The sequence below is a fragment of the Marmota marmota genome, unplaced genomic scaffold, assembly GCF_001458135.2.
Source record: "Marmota marmota marmota unplaced genomic scaffold, marMar, whole genome shotgun sequence".
Classification (NCBI taxonomy): Eukaryota; Metazoa; Chordata; class Mammalia; order Rodentia; family Sciuridae; genus Marmota; species Marmota marmota.
The window spans coordinates 14,233,527-14,250,002 of NW_025999869.1; the positions used below are offsets into that span (position 1 = coordinate 14,233,527).

A 16,476-nucleotide genomic window follows, 5' to 3' on the forward strand; every position below is an offset into this window, starting at 1 on the left:
AGGAGGAGGAGGAGGAGGAGGAGGAGGAAGGGAGGGAGGGAAGACTGCTTTGTAGGAACTAAGAAAGTTGTTTATTTCTGAGTTAAATGTTAAATTACCATGCTAATTTACCATATTAATTTTCCATGTTAAATTACCATGGCCCAGGAAGATGGTTTCAAGTTTCCTGAATGTATGGGCCATCATGGAAGAACTTATAAAAGTTACATGAACTTTAATCATCAAAAAAGGTCATCAATCAATTAATAAACTGACCAATTACACTGGTAGGAGCTTGAGGTGGGGGGCTACAGAAAGGAGAGCATCTCTTCTATGGTTTCAGATGGAATCTTTCAACAGCCTTAGCTTTAGGGTAAGTGGGCACTGGAGGTTTGCATATAGAGATATATTCTTAGAAGCTCATCTATTATTTACAAGAATGTGGGATTAGTTTTTTTTTTTTTTTAAGTTAAGGTAAATGGCTATTCAAGGAGTTAAGATAGTCCAAGAAAATTTTGTCTCTTAACCTGCAGCATTCTATCTCTCCACAATCACAATGCAAGATAGAGTAGTCTTTAGGATGTTTCATATAAATGCAACTTCTTCAGCGACTTCAATCCACAACTGCAAGATGAATCGCCAACAGGATGGGGCTTCACTTTTCTTGCTGGAAAAGCAATCTGAAGCCAAATCTCTGCATTCTGAGATGTCGTCTTGTAGAATCTCACTACAAGACCCAATCATCCTGTCTCTGTGCAGGCCAGCACAACTGTTTAGAAAATAAATCCCAAGATGTCTATAAAATCCAAGAACTGGTCTTTTATCTTTGGGGTTTTGTGCTCACAAACTAATATTTTCCAAGTCCTGCTTCCTTCCACTGATGGACAACATATTTATCTTCAGCCCCAGCTTGTTTAGGAGCAATTCTACCTAAAACTTTCACCAGAACTGGGCAGTGACTGGAGGGCTGGAGAGATAACTTTTATCCTTGAGGTCCAAGCTTTTCTAGATCCCACCAGTCCATAAAAACCAAGAAATTTCAGTACTAATCCAGATGGTTCACTGACTTGTGTTCATTATGGTCTGGATATGAGGGGGGCCCCACAGATCCTGTTAATAGAGAAATATTCAGAAGTGAAATGATTAGGTTGCAAGAGTTGTAACTTTAACCAATCCATCCAAGGTTGAGTGGACTGACTGGGTGATAGCTATAGGGAGGTGGGCCCCTGGGGTGTACCCTGGAAGGGTGCTCCTTCCCTGTGGCCCCTGTCCTATTCCCTCTCTGTTTCCTGGCCCCACCATGAGCTGAGCAGTTTTCCTCCACCAGGCCTGTCCCCCATGATGTGCTGCCTCACTTGGGCCCAGAGCCATGCAGTCGGCCGTCTATGAGCTGAGTCCTCTGAAATTGTGAGCACCAGACTTTTCCTCCTCTAAGTTGTTCTTATTGGGTGTTTTGGTCTTAGCAATGAAAAAGCTAACTAAAACAATGCTCCACCTTGTTCAGAGAGGACCTCGGCTTCCCGGGGCCCCCTCTCCCTACAACATCTCACATGATGCTCCTAAATTGGGCCAGCAATTTCCTGATGTTGTCCCACTTAGGGAGACCTTTTGCCAGACAACACAACACCCTACCCAGTAAGTACAGGTACACCTGGAGCATACTCATGTAAACAGGCTGTGTACTACAGGAAGAGTTCCAAAAAAAAAAAAAAAAAACTAAGTAAATAAATGCAAAATATGCAAATGATAAAAAAGTTAATTTAAAAGAGATACATGTCACAAAAAGTAAAATTGCCTTATTCCCTTCTTGACTCCCCATTCCCCATGTTTAAAAATATTTCCAGAAATGTTTTATGCATACGTACTGTATATCATTCACATAAATGGGACCGTTTTGTGCCTGCTATTCTGTACTACTTTTCTCCCTCAATAGCTTGGATGTAGTTTAGTACTTTCTTTTGGTGACTGTATAATATTCCATCATAAGGATGTTTCAGTAATTGTAATAAAAAAATCCCCAATGATACCTTTTCCCATTGTCCCCTTTCAAACTGCTGCGGTGAGTATTCTCCTATCTACCGTTAGATTGTATGTCCATGAGTGTACATATGATTTACACTCTTCCTCATGGGTCAAAGAATGTATGAATTTACAATCGTGATTGATATAGATCAAACACCCCAACATAATAATATAAAATGTTCCAAAATCTGAAACTTCTGAGCATCAACATGATGTTCAAAAGTTTCAGGTTTTGGAGCTTTTCTGACTTTATATTTTTAGATTAGAAACACTCAATAGAGAAGTCTCTTCAAATATTCCATATATGAAAAAAAGATCTAAAATTTGAACACTTTAGTCCCAAGCATAAGGGATAAGAAATACTCAACCCATTTTATCAAAATGCTCGACTAAAATATTATATCCAGTTCTCTGCACAATGACTGTGAATGAGAATATCTGCTTTCTCCTTCACTCATCAACACTGAAGATAACAGACTTTTTAAGTTTTCGCCCATCTGATAGCAGAAACATGGCGGTATGTCATCTGGATTTGCATGACTTTAATTTGAGGAAAGTCAAACATCTTTTCATAAAGTTATTAGATATTTGCATTTGTTTTTCTGAAAAACTGCCTTTCATATCCTTTGCCCATTTTTCAATTGGCCTTTTCATATTTAATTCATATCGATTTGTATGAGCTCTTTGTAAAATAAGGAAATTAACTCTTTGTCCATTGTATGTGTCACAAATATCACCGACCACTTTATTGTTCATCTCTTGACTTTGTGGAATTTGCTTCCTTCCATAAAGACATTTTAATTTTTATGTAGTGGCATTTATTAATATTTTGCTTTAGGGAGACTGGCATGACGGGAGAAGAATAGGCAATGAGGTGACTCATTTCAGATGGTATTTACTAATCCAATTTGTCCTAAGGCCAGAGACTTGGAATTGACCCAAGGCTACCAGAGTGGGTGGAAGGTCATGTTGGTCCCCTGCTCTAGGTGGTACCACAACCATTGGGCCACAGACCCAACCCACAGGAGGAAATATATATAATAGAAATACATCCTGTAGACCCAGAATAACATCCATTCTCACATCTCACCTTTGGTTCAATATCTTTTTCTCTCATGGAGAATCATCTTTCTGGGCCGTATCACACTTTCTGAAATCAACCATGGTGGAGTGACTCTGGGTGGACAAACAAATATCAAAACTCTGAACCCCTGAGAGATGAAGGGGGAGGTTTTGTCTCTGTGCTCCTAAGAAAGTAGGTCCAATGAGCCCATCCATCAACACAACACCCTCTAACCAGCTGAAACTGAAGCCCCTCGAACCAATAAAGGACCAGATAACAAGTCCCTGAGTCAACCAAAATGTCCTGGTACAGAATTAATGAACAAAATGATCACCCCTTCAACCTGCCAGGGGAATGTGTCAGTGTAACTAAATTGCTTATTGGTGGCATTTCAAGAAGTATAGAAAAGAGGTGACCGGTTCTGTGGGACACTTGAGAGCAAGACAGAAAGAGAGTGAGTGGTACATGGACACATCCACCCTGCCCAGGGGTCTTCCCCAGGGTGAGCTCTCCCTAACTGTCCTCCACTTCTCCACTCATTTGAATGCTAAAAATGACATCTTAATTTGATTTTTGAAAAACTACTCTGCTGTAAGTTCAGATGTGGTTTGAATGTATCCTCCAAATTTCATTGGAAGCTTGGTCCTCATTGTGATAGTGTTAAGGCAGTTAAACCTCTAAGAGGTGGATCCTAATGCAAGGTAATCGGACCATGAGGTGAATACTCAGAAGCGATGAATGTAATTCTCACAGGACCTCAGTTAGTTCCTGCAAGAGTGAGTTACAAAAAGAACAAGGCTTGCTGGAATGTCTCTGGCCTCCCATGTCACCATATGATCTCTCCTTCTTACACATCCTCCCACTATGATGGCATCCAGCAACCATGCTATAGCCTCTGGCTATAACATGTGTTAGTCAACTTTCTATTGCTATAACAAAATACCAGAGATAAATTAACTTAAAGGATGGAAGGTTTATTTTGACACATAGTTTTAGAGGATTTTGTCCACAGTTACTAGGTCCTATTGCCTTGGGTCTGTGGTGGCACAGTACATCATGGTAGAAGTGTATGGTGGTGGAGGTCTCTTCACCTCATAGCCATCAGGAAGCAAGAAGGGAAAAAGGAAGGGACCAGAGACCCTTCAGTGTCCTGCCCCAGTGACCATCACCAGAGCCGAGCAGATGCTGGTGCCATGTTCTTGACTCTCCATAACCATGAGCTAAATTAACCTCTTTGCTTATAAGTAATCAGGCTCAGGTATTTTGTGAGAGCAATGAAAAACAGACTAATAGAGTCATCTATGGCAGTCACTCTTCAGGGAAATGCACCATTCCTGCAGCTGCTGGAATCTGTCAGAATAGAGGAGGTTAGCTGATAACTCTTACTGTAATGGTTTTTGGATGAGTGCATTATCTCATGTGAAAAGCCGACATAATTCTTTTCTACTATAACCCACGTGTTCTTGGTCCCCAGCTCAGTTGGAAGGAACATCACATTACTTCAAGTTAAATAAAATCTAACTCTTAAGCCCTCACTCATCAGGTTGGTGGGAAATTCAATCTCAGTCATGATTCTGAGAGCCTTTCCAGCCCCTATGTTCATGCCAGAATCTAGTATCTTATTTGGAGGTTGGGTAACAGGAGAAGAGTCTTTTTGAGTCACTTCATGGCTCAAATGCTGATTTTTAAAACCTGTGGCCCTTCTGTTAGTGAATAGTACCATGTGCTGCTCGCACCTGTGGGCTGAGGGATCTTTCCTGAAAGCCACCATCCCACTGACCTCTGAGATTCCACACCCTTTCAAGGGTACTGGCAGAGGGTGGAGCCTAGGGACCTGTCAACTACATACAGGACTTGGCAAAACCCCTGCCACTTACCCAGTGGTAGTTGTGTTAAAATACTTGTGCAGATTCTTTAATATTCCTCTCCCTTTGAATATGGCCTGGGCTGGATGTCATGGGCTCAGTTGTGTCCTTTTCCGAATTCCTAAATTGAAACCCTAATCCCTAGTACTTCAGAATGTGACTGTATTTGGAGACAGGACCTTGAAAGAGGTCAGTTTAGGCGAGGTCTTTAGGGTAGGCCCTAAATCTCGTCTGATCCATGTTCTTATAGGGAGGAGACAGCAGGACACGGACAGACAGAGGGGAGATCCTGTGAAGACACGGGGTGAGGAGGGCCATCCTCAAACTGAGGGTAGAGGCCCCACTAACATCGTGGGCTCAGTCTGGTGGCCTTCAGAACAGGAAATAAATTCCATGGGTTAAGCCACCCAGTCTGGTTGTTAACGGCAGCCTGAGAAGACACGCACTTGGTGACTCACTGCCAATGGACAGGTGCGAAGTAAAGCAGCGCGACTCTCCAGGCTGGGTTGGAAAGGGTGCCTCAGCTTCTGCCTGGCCCTCTCCCCCTGGGAAGATGCTCATCCTGGGACCCCAGCCGGCACATGGGGAAGAGGAAGTCCAGGCCACATGGGCAGCCCCAGCCGACAGCCAGTACATGCGAGTGAGTGAGGAGAACAGACCCAGCCCCAGCCTTACAACAACCTCAGCTGAGTGGAGGGAGACACATGCTGTTCCCACTGAACCTGGCCAAATTGCCAACTCAGGAACAAATTAAATGTTCTTGCTTCTAGCCATGAATTTGGGGGGGCACTGTGTTTTAGATAAAAGGAATATCAGTCTTGAGGTATGGAGGGCTTCTTCTGCTTCTCTAAACCTGTATTTCCTTTCCCCTCCTCCCCATTTGGCAAGATCCCATATATCTTTACCTTTAATTTGTCTTGTTATACAACTTAAGCTTTTCTTTCCGGGAGCAAGGGAGGAAGAAGGAGAGGTCTATGTCAATCAGCTTCTATATGAATCCATACCCACATTAATCTGTTCTCTCAATATAATTCAACTTTACTTCAGGTGAAGAATGAGATCTACATAAGTAAGCAGGTCACTGCATTTTTAGGAAAGGGTTATCACTATGTGCAGGGTCCCTATGTTAGTCACTTTTCTGTTGCCATAACAAAATACCAGAGATAAACTAACTTAGAGGAGGAAAGGTTTATTTGGACACACAGTTTTAGAGGTTCCTGTCCACAATTATTAGGTCCTGTGGTGGCATAACACATCATGGTAGAAATGTGTGGTGGAGGTCTCTTCACCTCAAAGCCATCAGGAAGCAAGATGGGAAAAAGGAGGGGACCGGGGTCCCTTCAGTGGCCTGCCCCAGTGGCCTAACTTGCTTGCCCTAAGCCTCACCTCCTAAAGGTCCTCCCTCTCCCCAGGGCCACAGGCTGGCAATCGTGCCTTTAACACATGGGTCTTTGGGGAACATCTAAGATCCAATCCCCTTTGGCCACTTCTTTTCACACTCAATGCCAACCTTGAATTTACATTCGGCACCCCCAAACAAATCTAATTCCCCAAACACCAAAGAGTAACACAGATATCATCACAAGTGGAACTGAAGGGTGGAGAAAAGGTTCCATACCCACCATACAGGAAAACCACTGTGAAAGATGCCTTCCGCCATCTTTTCCCTCTGCCATCTCCAGGGACCGGCCTCCACCCCTCTGACAGTGAGATCTCACCTCCTCTCATCTGACCGACTACACCCAGCAGAGTACGAAGCCCCAGGCAGCCAAACAGGAACAGCTTGTGGCTCCTGGAGCACGCCCCAAAGGCTTCCAGCAACTTCCAATCCCATTTTCATGTTGTTCCTCGTGTTACACTTTTCTGTTTCTTTCCCTCAGAGTTCAAGGAAATTGGCAAGAGGCGCACTGTTTTTTCTGTGCTGCTCTGAACTCCCCCAGAGTCCTCCATGCCAAAGTCAACAGTGGGGTGGAGGCCCTGGAGCCGCCACTCTGCACAAGACATCCCAGTCCTAGGGCGGTGTCCTCAGCTGCAAAACGAGGGCAGCACACAGCCCCAGCCAACAAGCCCAGGCAAGCACAGAAGGCATATTCACAGTGAGTCTATCACCGTCGCACCTGCTAGAGGGAGGGGACTGGAGCGGAGTGCTGGACCCAGAGGCAGGCACACTTGAGCAATCAGGCCAGCGGGTGGCAACAAAGATGGTGGTTAGTGGAAGGAAGCCACCTCCCAGAGAGGAACCAAGATGTAACAATTCTAGCAGGAACTCAACAGCTACCATTTGTGGTGCTAAAAACTTACTATGTGACAGGCGACATGCTAAGGGCAATACATATATCCTCAATGAATACTCTGAGCAACCTTCATTACTCCCACTTTACAAGTGATAAACCTGCGGTTCAGAGGACTTACCCAAGACATCCTTATTATGCCTTAGTACCAAAACCAATACCAAAGGAATCTGGTCCGAGAAGACTCTCCCCAAGAAGAGCTACTGTTCTTGAGCACCACTTCTTATGAGCTAACCCGTTAAGGTGAAGTCTGTCTCTTATTGCACACATCAGCCCTGTGAGGAGAGCGTGCTCATCTTCCTTTCAGGGCCAATTGAAAAGGATCCAAAGGGTGGGCAGGGAGCAATAAGCGTCATAGGGTGAAATGGAATCCTGAGTGCAGGGTGGGCAGGTAAGTTTGAGAGGGTTTGTGAGTCACCCCCAGAGGGTCAGCAGGCTGGCTTTTAATGTGTTCACTTTTCAGAGGTCACTCTTTTATTGACTGTGCAACCAAGAACAGTTGAAACCTCCTCCTCCCCATCTGACCACACAACTATGAGACATTTTTTAGTTTCTTTCCTGCATTTTAATGCCACTCTCTGAAGAATGCCTACTGTGGGGTCGAAATCCCTACAGGATTTCTGTAGCATCTAATGTGCAACTCCAAAGTTGGTCTTCCCAAGGTTGAAGCCAAGTTTCATGCCCCCAGTGGCAGAGGAGAGCGCAGCCCACCTTGCATTCCTCCCCCCCCCGGGGAGTGAGGGTACCCCTGCTATTAACTGTGTGAAGGGTGACTCTGCCCATCTCTTTCCTGTGTCCCCACACACTCACCAGCACTAACATCTTTGCCAACTGAAGATTGGATTACTGTCTAATTTGCATTGCAAAATAAATCTTTTGCACTGCGGAGCACAAAATAAGCTCAAGTTCAACACATAACGTCAGGTGCACACCATCTACATGGTGACAGTGTTTAGGACTGTCAAGATGCACGGTGTAAAGGTGACTTTGATCAAACCCTTGCTAAGTGCCACATACTCTGATGAGCATTTTCTATAACTCAGGTACCATCCCTGGGGGTGGCGACTGTCACTGCCCTATTCACAGAGGAGGAAGCAGACAAAGGAGCCTGAATGGGGATTACAGCTAGTAGGTGTGAGCAAGGAGCATCAGTGGGAGGCATTTGGTGGCCACTCCATCGCTCCTCTGGCACTCACCTTGGTGTGACTCCAGGCAGGCAGTGTCCTCTCTCTGAGCCTCAGTTACTCATCTTTAAAATATTGGAAGCTTGCCTGGTTGCTGTAAAGACCAAATGAGAGGATGGAGAGGGAGAGATGAAGGAGTAAGCAGAAGAGGGAAGGAGGTGAGGAAAGAAAAGGGAAGGGGAGACAGAAGGTGAAATCCCCTCATGAAATGTGACAGGAGCTAACTATTCAGTGCTCTGATTACTCTGGTGGAAGGCGGTGGAAGGCATTTCTGCAGTGATTTCAGGACAAGTGGGTGTAGAATGTAAGCCTGGTCACTCCCCATCCCTGGGTTCCCTCATTAGCAAATGAATGGAGTCAATTACCCCTAAAATGTCCACAGAGCCAAAGCATGCATCACATCAGGGCCAGTGTGGCCCCAGCCCCTACTCTCCCTCCTCACCCCTCTCTTGCTGCCTTCACCACCTGAGCACCAGGTGGGCCACCAGCTGCCAGTGACACTTGCAGGTGCAGGGAAGCCCTGCAGCTGCTCAGGACAAAGGCTCAGCACCCAGCAGCACCACTTTGTTAAAGGTGGGGCATCCTCTTTGGTTTTTCAGGGGACTCAATCAGGGGACACTTTATGCTCCCTGAATGATCTTGAGCATCAGTAGGTGGAACTCAGGGAGCAGCCGCTCTGTTTACCTGCTTTGTGAAAACATCACAGCAAGGAACTCGGCCCTGCTCTCTGGAGACACCTGCTGAGCTGATCTTAATTTCAGGGGGAGGAGGCAGTGGCCTTTGTTGTGTTCTCTTAAGGGTGATAGAAAGGCTTTCCTTGTTCCCCAGAAAATCCTCTCTTCTCAAGCCTATTGAGGAAGGTTGACTTGCTCCTGTGATCAATTAATTCTTCTTCCTTTTTCTTTTCTTTTTTCTTGTCTTTTGTTTAGAACTGGGGATTGAGCTTAGTCATGCTTTAACACTGAACTACATCCCCGACCCTTTTTACTTGAAGACAGTGTCTCCCTAATTTGCTGAGGCTGACCTTGAATTTGTGATCCTCCCACCTCAGCCTCCTGAATCCTTGCGATTGCACATGTGTGCCGCATTGGCCCGGCTTTCATTAATTCTTCAGAACTAGACTCTGACCTCTTTTTATAAAACTACTCTGAAAATGCAAACCCAGCGATGGAGATCGTGCCCCCTCGTACCAATGACCACCAGGCTGCTGGCTTTCCTTATTCTGTCTATAATAGCCAAGGTACCTATCCAGAGGGGAAACCATGAGGGAACCCCAGCTCAAAAGCAAGAATAGGAGGGGTGGTTGAGATTAGCTGGCATGTCCCACATTAAAGGCATCATGCCTGGCACAAAGATGGCACTAAATCAAAGGGAGGTGGCAGGAAGAAGCTGCAGCATGGGATTTATTGCTGCTCATGTCAGAAGAGATGAGGAAAAATAAGGCCACTTAGTCCCTGGAAGGGGAAGGCATGCTGGAAGGAAGAGAGAGGACAAAGGAGACCAGCCACAAGCTCAGCTTGAGGCAGGCTTCAGCATCTGGCCTCACACACAGAATTCCTTCTCTCTGAATCCTCCTGAGAATTCCTTGAAATGGGTCCTTCTATTAGCCCCATTTATGGAGGAGAAAACTGAGGTTCAGAGAGTCAATGCAACTTGCCCTAAAGTCAGGTGGCCGGGAGGCCACAGAGCCAGAACCCTAACCATCTGGGTCTCACCCCAAAGCCCAGGTGAGAAACTCAGTCCCTCTCCCTGACTCCTTCAACCATGAGGTCACCAACCTGCCCCTCCTTCAATTGGGGGGGGGTTGTGGGGGAGGTGCAGAGATTGGGGAGGGCACTCAGCTCTTCTCCAGGATCTAAGGACCATGACCCTGCAGCAAGCAGACAAGCCCGGGTCCAGGCAGGGCTAGATGTGAAGCCCAGCTATCTGCCTCATTTCCTCCGGCTGCCGGCAGCCAGCACAGGAAATTAAAAGCAACTCATAGATCACAGAGCGTGGCACCAAGTGATCTCAGACAGCACCCATCCCCCGGCCCTCCCACTTCTCCTTGGGCAAAAACACAGCTCTAAGCTGTTGGTGGCTGCACTTGTACAAGGAGCTGCAGGGCACCCATGCCCCAAAGGCAGACAAGGAGTCCTTCCCCTCAGAGGCCCAGAAAATGAAAAAGCAGGGCCTCCCGGGGAGGGTGGAGTTGTCTGTGTGGGGTGTTCTAGAAGGAGATGGGAGAGCGCTGTCCCCTGGCGGGAAAGCCGAGGTCAGAGGCAAAGGGAGGCCCCTTTTTCCTCTCTATCCCTCTTTGTATGCCGAAAATGTTTGCCATGTGCTGTGTTGACTATTTTCACAAGCAATAACTATTTTAAAGATGAAATAGAATAAGGGTAGAGATGGAGAGACACTCCTACCTCTTGAGGAAGGGGAAGGTTAGAAAAGATTCCTTTCTGGGGATTCTCTTGTTTGAAGTGAATGAACAGGTGACAAAGAAAGGGGAGGCGATTCCAGGTAGAGGGAACAGCTGGAGCAAAGGCTAGGAGTGGGGTGGGGCTGGCAGGGCCAGGGCGCCACGTAGAAGGTAGGGCCCAATAAGGGAGGACAGGGGACTCCATTCTCAGCCCTGCCCTTTTCCTCCATTGGCCGGCCCCTGCTGTGGTGCTGGTTAGTTCTAACCAGCAGCCCACTGAAAATATAACTAATTCGAATAAAATTTTAAAAATGCATTCCTGGAGAGCACAGGAGACAATGTCACCTGCTCCACCCTTATGAGTCAGCATGTGCAGAGTCAAGGTACCTATCCGTGGGCCTGAACATGGGGTGTTTCTGTGGGCCTGGCATCCCCTCTGTGGAGTTTTCTGGAAGAAGTGTCCCCTTTCTTTCCTTCATCAAATCTCTTTGAGACAATGGTCAATGGTGACTTCCCTAATCCATGCGGCCCCAGCCAATCATGTGGGGAGGTGACCTTGAAGGGGTCCATGCCTCCTTAGCATGGCAAACCACTGGGCCAGTTTCCCCCCCCCGGGGTCCCTGGACTGGTGTCCAGTCCACTAGTTCCAACTCACCAGGACCTGGCTGATGGACTTCCTTTTCAGTTCTGTGAACCACTGAGAATACTCCTGAGAGATTTTTTTTACTGACATTTTAGCCACAATTTCTGTTACTTAGGACTAAAGAATCCTAATGAATGCCCCTATTCTTTGAGGGTTAAATAAAGGTGGGTTTGAGACCCCAACCTGCATGCAACAGACAAGTTCCATTCTCCTCCTGGAGAATTTCTATCATCTCTCACTGTGATCCCTTGATTCCAACAAATTACTTCAGTTTGGGGATGGTCCACCAAGCTGTGTGGGTTTTCTTTGCCAATATAAACAAGGTACTCAGCAATTTTTCCTCAATTTCTCTTCTCTCCTCTACCCCAAACCCACTGGAGGTTCTTGTGCATGAGGGTGAGGAGGGAGAGATCTTTATAGAAGACAGAGAAAGATTTACAGCACGCATGCACATACATGCACTTGCGTGCGCGCGCGTGCACACACACACACACACACACACACTCAAAATGTGCTAACAAATATTAGACACCCCTATTCTTAAAAACTTTCACCAATGCAGATTCCAGATTCTACTTTGTCCTCTTCTCCTTTTTTTCCTTTCTTCTTTCAAATCCCCTCATCCAAGTTCCTCATTTATTTTATGCCCCAAACACCCGTTCTCTCTCTGTCACTTTGTCTCCTGAAACATTGCCTTCTGAGTTTTAAGACAGTTCTTCCCCTAAGAGAGAATTCTGGGGCTGGATGTTAATACACCTTCCACAACGATTTCCCACATCCCCCTACATGATTTCTGCAGGAGATGAGAGCCGGCCAAATAACCAGCTGTGGTCCCTCCCAGGCATACAAGCAATGATGCTTAGGGGCAGGAAGGGTCCCTGCCTTTCGTTCTACTTTAATTCAGGCTCAAGTAGATGGGCAATCACCCGGCAGGAACTCAGGGCCCTTTCATGGGCCACAGTCATTGCTCTCTAGAGGCAGAGAGTCCTCTAAGGGAGCAAGCTTTGGGAATCAGAAGTGGGCTGAGGACACAGCTGGGGACCAGCATTGGTCCTGGACACAGGGGGTGGGTGGTTGGCATCTGGGCTCATCCTCTGCTGGATCCTTCCTTTGTCACTGGACACTTAGACTCCTAAGGATGTGAGCTCTTCTGGGTGCCACCCAAGCAATGATCTCAGTGTTAGACACAGCGTGGGCGCTTGATCCATCCTTGAAGAATTAACATATTCATTCTCCAGACCTCAGAGTTTTCACTAATCATTCAGCCAATAAACATGTACCAAACTCCTTGTCTATGCCAAGCAGTGGGGAAAAAAAGCAAAACAAGACCCAACTTTTGTTCATAAACATCTAAGATGCTAGCAGGTTATATAGGGAAAAACATAGTCATTCAAAAGTAGGATAAGTTCCAGGTCTTATATGCACTCATCAAATAGCTAGAGAGAACTTTCTATGGGCCTTCTTTGTCAATTCCCTGGAATTCAGGGAAAAAATAAAACACATCTCTATAAAGAAACACACACAAACAAACATCAACAAAAACCAACCACCTGTGAATTTGAGGGCGTGTTAGGTGCCTGGAGGACAGGGTAAATGGACAGGAGAAAATTCACAAGCACCTAACACAATGTTCCAGCAGATGAGTCACTCAGCAAGTATTTGCCGAATGAATGTTGATAAAAACAAATAATTACAGAGCGTGCCATGACAGAAGCCAAAGGACTGGCCATTTGGAAATCAGAGAACATCTTCAAAAGGGAGATGGCATCTTGCCTGAGCAAGAATGTGCCAGAAGCAAGAGAGAGGACAGGGTTTCAAGAATAAGGACCAGCACCCACAAAGGCTCTGGGGTGTAGAAGAGTATGGAGAACAAGCCAATGGAGGATGCTGTGGAGGGGGGAACAACCTGGTGGGGGGTGACAGGGTCTGATAGAAATGTCTGGGCTGCATCCTTTAGGGTCTCAGACGCCACTCTGACAGTGAGATGCCCTCAGCTCTGTCTCCTGGTGGGCTGGTAGGCCAGTGCTACTTCCAAGTGCCTTGCTGCCCCAGTAGATGATGCAAGTCACTACTCACTACAGAACCCAGCAGACCTTAGGTTCAAATCCCAACTCTGCCACCTTTTAACAGGGACATGGTGTGGGAAAGCAGTGGAACCTCTCTAAGCCTCAGCAGCTTCATTCTCAAAGCAGGAATCATAATATTCATGCCCAGAGGAGGGCTGTAAGGATGGAGTAAGGTGAGGCACATAAACCCTTAATAGAGGCCCGGGCTCGCGAACAATATTCTTTAAATGGTGGTTTCCTTACTGTCGTTATAATAACAATTATCACTACTGTCATTCTCTTTAGAATACGGTTGCTTCTCATCGATCCCCTACTGGAAAGTTAATTTCGAGGACCACTTTTCCCATATCAATCATCTCAATAAGCTGAAGAGAATTTAAGCCACTCATTGGAGGGAGAGTATGGTTTACTCATATTGGATTACTCCAGAACATGAATCCCTACTTTCCTGATTTACCCTCAGAAGCCTGAAAGTCAAAGAGACTAAACGGTTGCCGCTAGTCCCTCTGCTGCATAGAGAAAGAGGGTCCTCCAAAGCTCCAGATCCCTGCCGGTGCCCCTCGAAATGGAGTGACTGCCATTTAACTCTGTTGCGGGGGAGACAAGGCCAAAATCAAATCAATTTCCAATGCCAGACTCCCAAAGCCAGCTCCTCCAGAGGACCCACCCTCGCCTGGGCTCTGCCCTCCTCACTAGGCCTGAAGGGGCTGGATTGGCTTTCTCTCTCTTTCGGGATCCTCCACAGGCCTGCTGCTCACATCTGAGGACAGAAGCTGTCCTGCCTTTCTCCTGACCCAGAGGAGGAGACGAGAAGCCCTTCCTAGCCTGAGGGGGTTTACAGACCTGGGGAAAGGCCAGAACCACCACGCTGCCCCAGGAATGCTGTTGCTTCCCTGGTCCCTCATCCCCAGCAGGGGCTGCCACTCACCAGGACCTCACCAGAGCACAGGGCTGTTTCTCATCAGCAGGCCCCGCCTGTCACTTGGAGTCAGCTTCTCTTTCTGGGAGTGGCTTCAGGCGTCCCCGATTTCCCAGAATTCCCCCCTTGGCCCTGCTGGTGTCTCTCCTCTGTAAAAGCAGCTCCAGGGGGATCTCAGCAGGACAGCAGCAGCTCTGCTTTTCCTGGAGCTGGCCCAATGGCTCTCCAAACCCTTGTCAGAGGGCTGTACCAGGAGGACTCAAGTGGCCTGCACCGGTGACACAAAGCTCTCAGCTGCTCTTCTCCCCCCTCTGGGAGACTCAAATGCCTGCCATGCCCAGTTGAATTTAAACATCTCCTTATGCAAAAGGAGTTATTTTTTGTGTCCTGGCCTCCTGCTCATCACTGATCCCAGTACAGTTGAGGAGCTTAACCATAACTAACCAGGCTGAGGGCCCAACGGGAGCTGGTGGTCTGTTCCAATAGGAGCTCCTTCTGGCATGGTGACTGACCAAGTGAACCAATCAAATCCTCTCTCATGTTCTACCTTATTCCCCCAAAGACATATGAGGACCTTCTGTGCACCAAGTACTGTGTTTCATTCCAATGATATAAATGTAGAAGGGATTTTGTAGCCATGGATTTTCTTATCTTTGGTACGAATTCAATATATGACTCAGTTTCTTATCAGTAATAGACTAGCGGTCAGGATTTTGTTGTGTCACAGTTCTCATCTACAAGATAGCTATTACTTTAAAGAAGCCCACTGTGGAGAGCCATCCACAGACGACGCCTGAGGACCTTTTCAACATCGTAGCCAGTGAGTGGGAAAGTCTGGTATTGGGAACTTACATTGACACTCCTGCTGTTAAGATGGCCCAAGTACATGTGAACTCCCCGCCAGCTCTGATCAAAAAGGTCCCTCATGCCTCAGGGACAGGACCACTGCAGTCACATAGATACACAGCCTCTCAGAGATGGGTGTAAACTGCCAAGATGACAACCAGCCTGTTGACTGGCAAGACATCAGGAAGCAAGACTCCACCCCTGAAACTTATCCCCACCTTTGATGTACCCCTTAAATAAACCATGAGAGCCATTTTTTAACTGTACAGCTCCAGTTCCTGTGTGGGCTGGACCTAGCAGTTACTCTGCATTTAAAGCTATTTTTCTGACTTTTTCTTTTATTTCTTCAGTAATTATTTCAGACTTTATTTTCTCAGGTGACTTACACCCTCTTGGGCAGGAGAAAGGATCTCCATCATGTGCTGGTGGCCTCGCGATAGTCCACGAATTTGTTAGGACCTTAGAATTCAAGGAACAGAAACCTAACTCAATCTGGCCTAAAGAAAAATCAGAATTCACTGGCATGTGTCTATGAAGGCCAGAGCTGTCCTCAGAAAATCCAATGATGACTTCTCTCCCCACCTCCTTCTTCAGTCCCTCTTAGCTCTCTGCTCCTTTCCATGTCTGAACTCATTCTTTCCTAACTACAAGAGCAGGAGACACAGCACAGGCAGCTCAAGGCTGCATCAATTTGCATTAGCAGCTCCCAAGAAGAATCCTTTCTCACTCACAAGTAAAATTCAAGGGAAGAACACCAATAAACCAAACTTGGGTCATGTGACCAGACTGAGCCAATCACTGTGGTCAGAGGCAGGAGATACCATGATTGGTCAAGTCTTGGTCACAGGACCCCCCCTTAGCCCATCAGAACCATAGAGGGCAAAAGAAGAACAGCTCCCCCACCTGGAGGACATGGGAAATGGACCTCATGTTGAATATGAGGACGGGAGGAAGCAAGGGAGAAATGGTGCTTATACCAGGAGAATAAAAGGAAAAGTTGCTGCTCCACAAAAGATAATGTAGTAGGAGGGAATTTACCAAAGAGTAATTAGCTTTGGGATTGTTTCTAATGGCCAGCTTATTTAGAATATGTAAAATATGAATATTTTAAAAAATATAATGAGCTGGCAATTTATATAGGATACATGGATGTAGTGAGTTGGGTTTCCCTCCATGTACAGAAGAGGGCACCGATGCTCA

General features: G+C 46.5%; 1 long non-coding RNA gene across 1 annotated transcript; it reads right to left on the minus strand.

The window, feature by feature from the left end:
* Positions 1–199: 199 nt before the first annotated feature.
* On the minus strand, positions 200–14,643 carry LOC125620494. Its single transcript, XR_007352231.1, has 3 exons — positions 14,440–14,643; positions 8,417–8,498; positions 200–1,089 (listed from the first exon to the last, which is right to left on the minus strand). It is a non-coding gene; the product is annotated as an uncharacterized LOC125620494 (long non-coding RNA).
* Between the last annotated feature and the right edge of the window lie 1,833 nt (positions 14,644–16,476).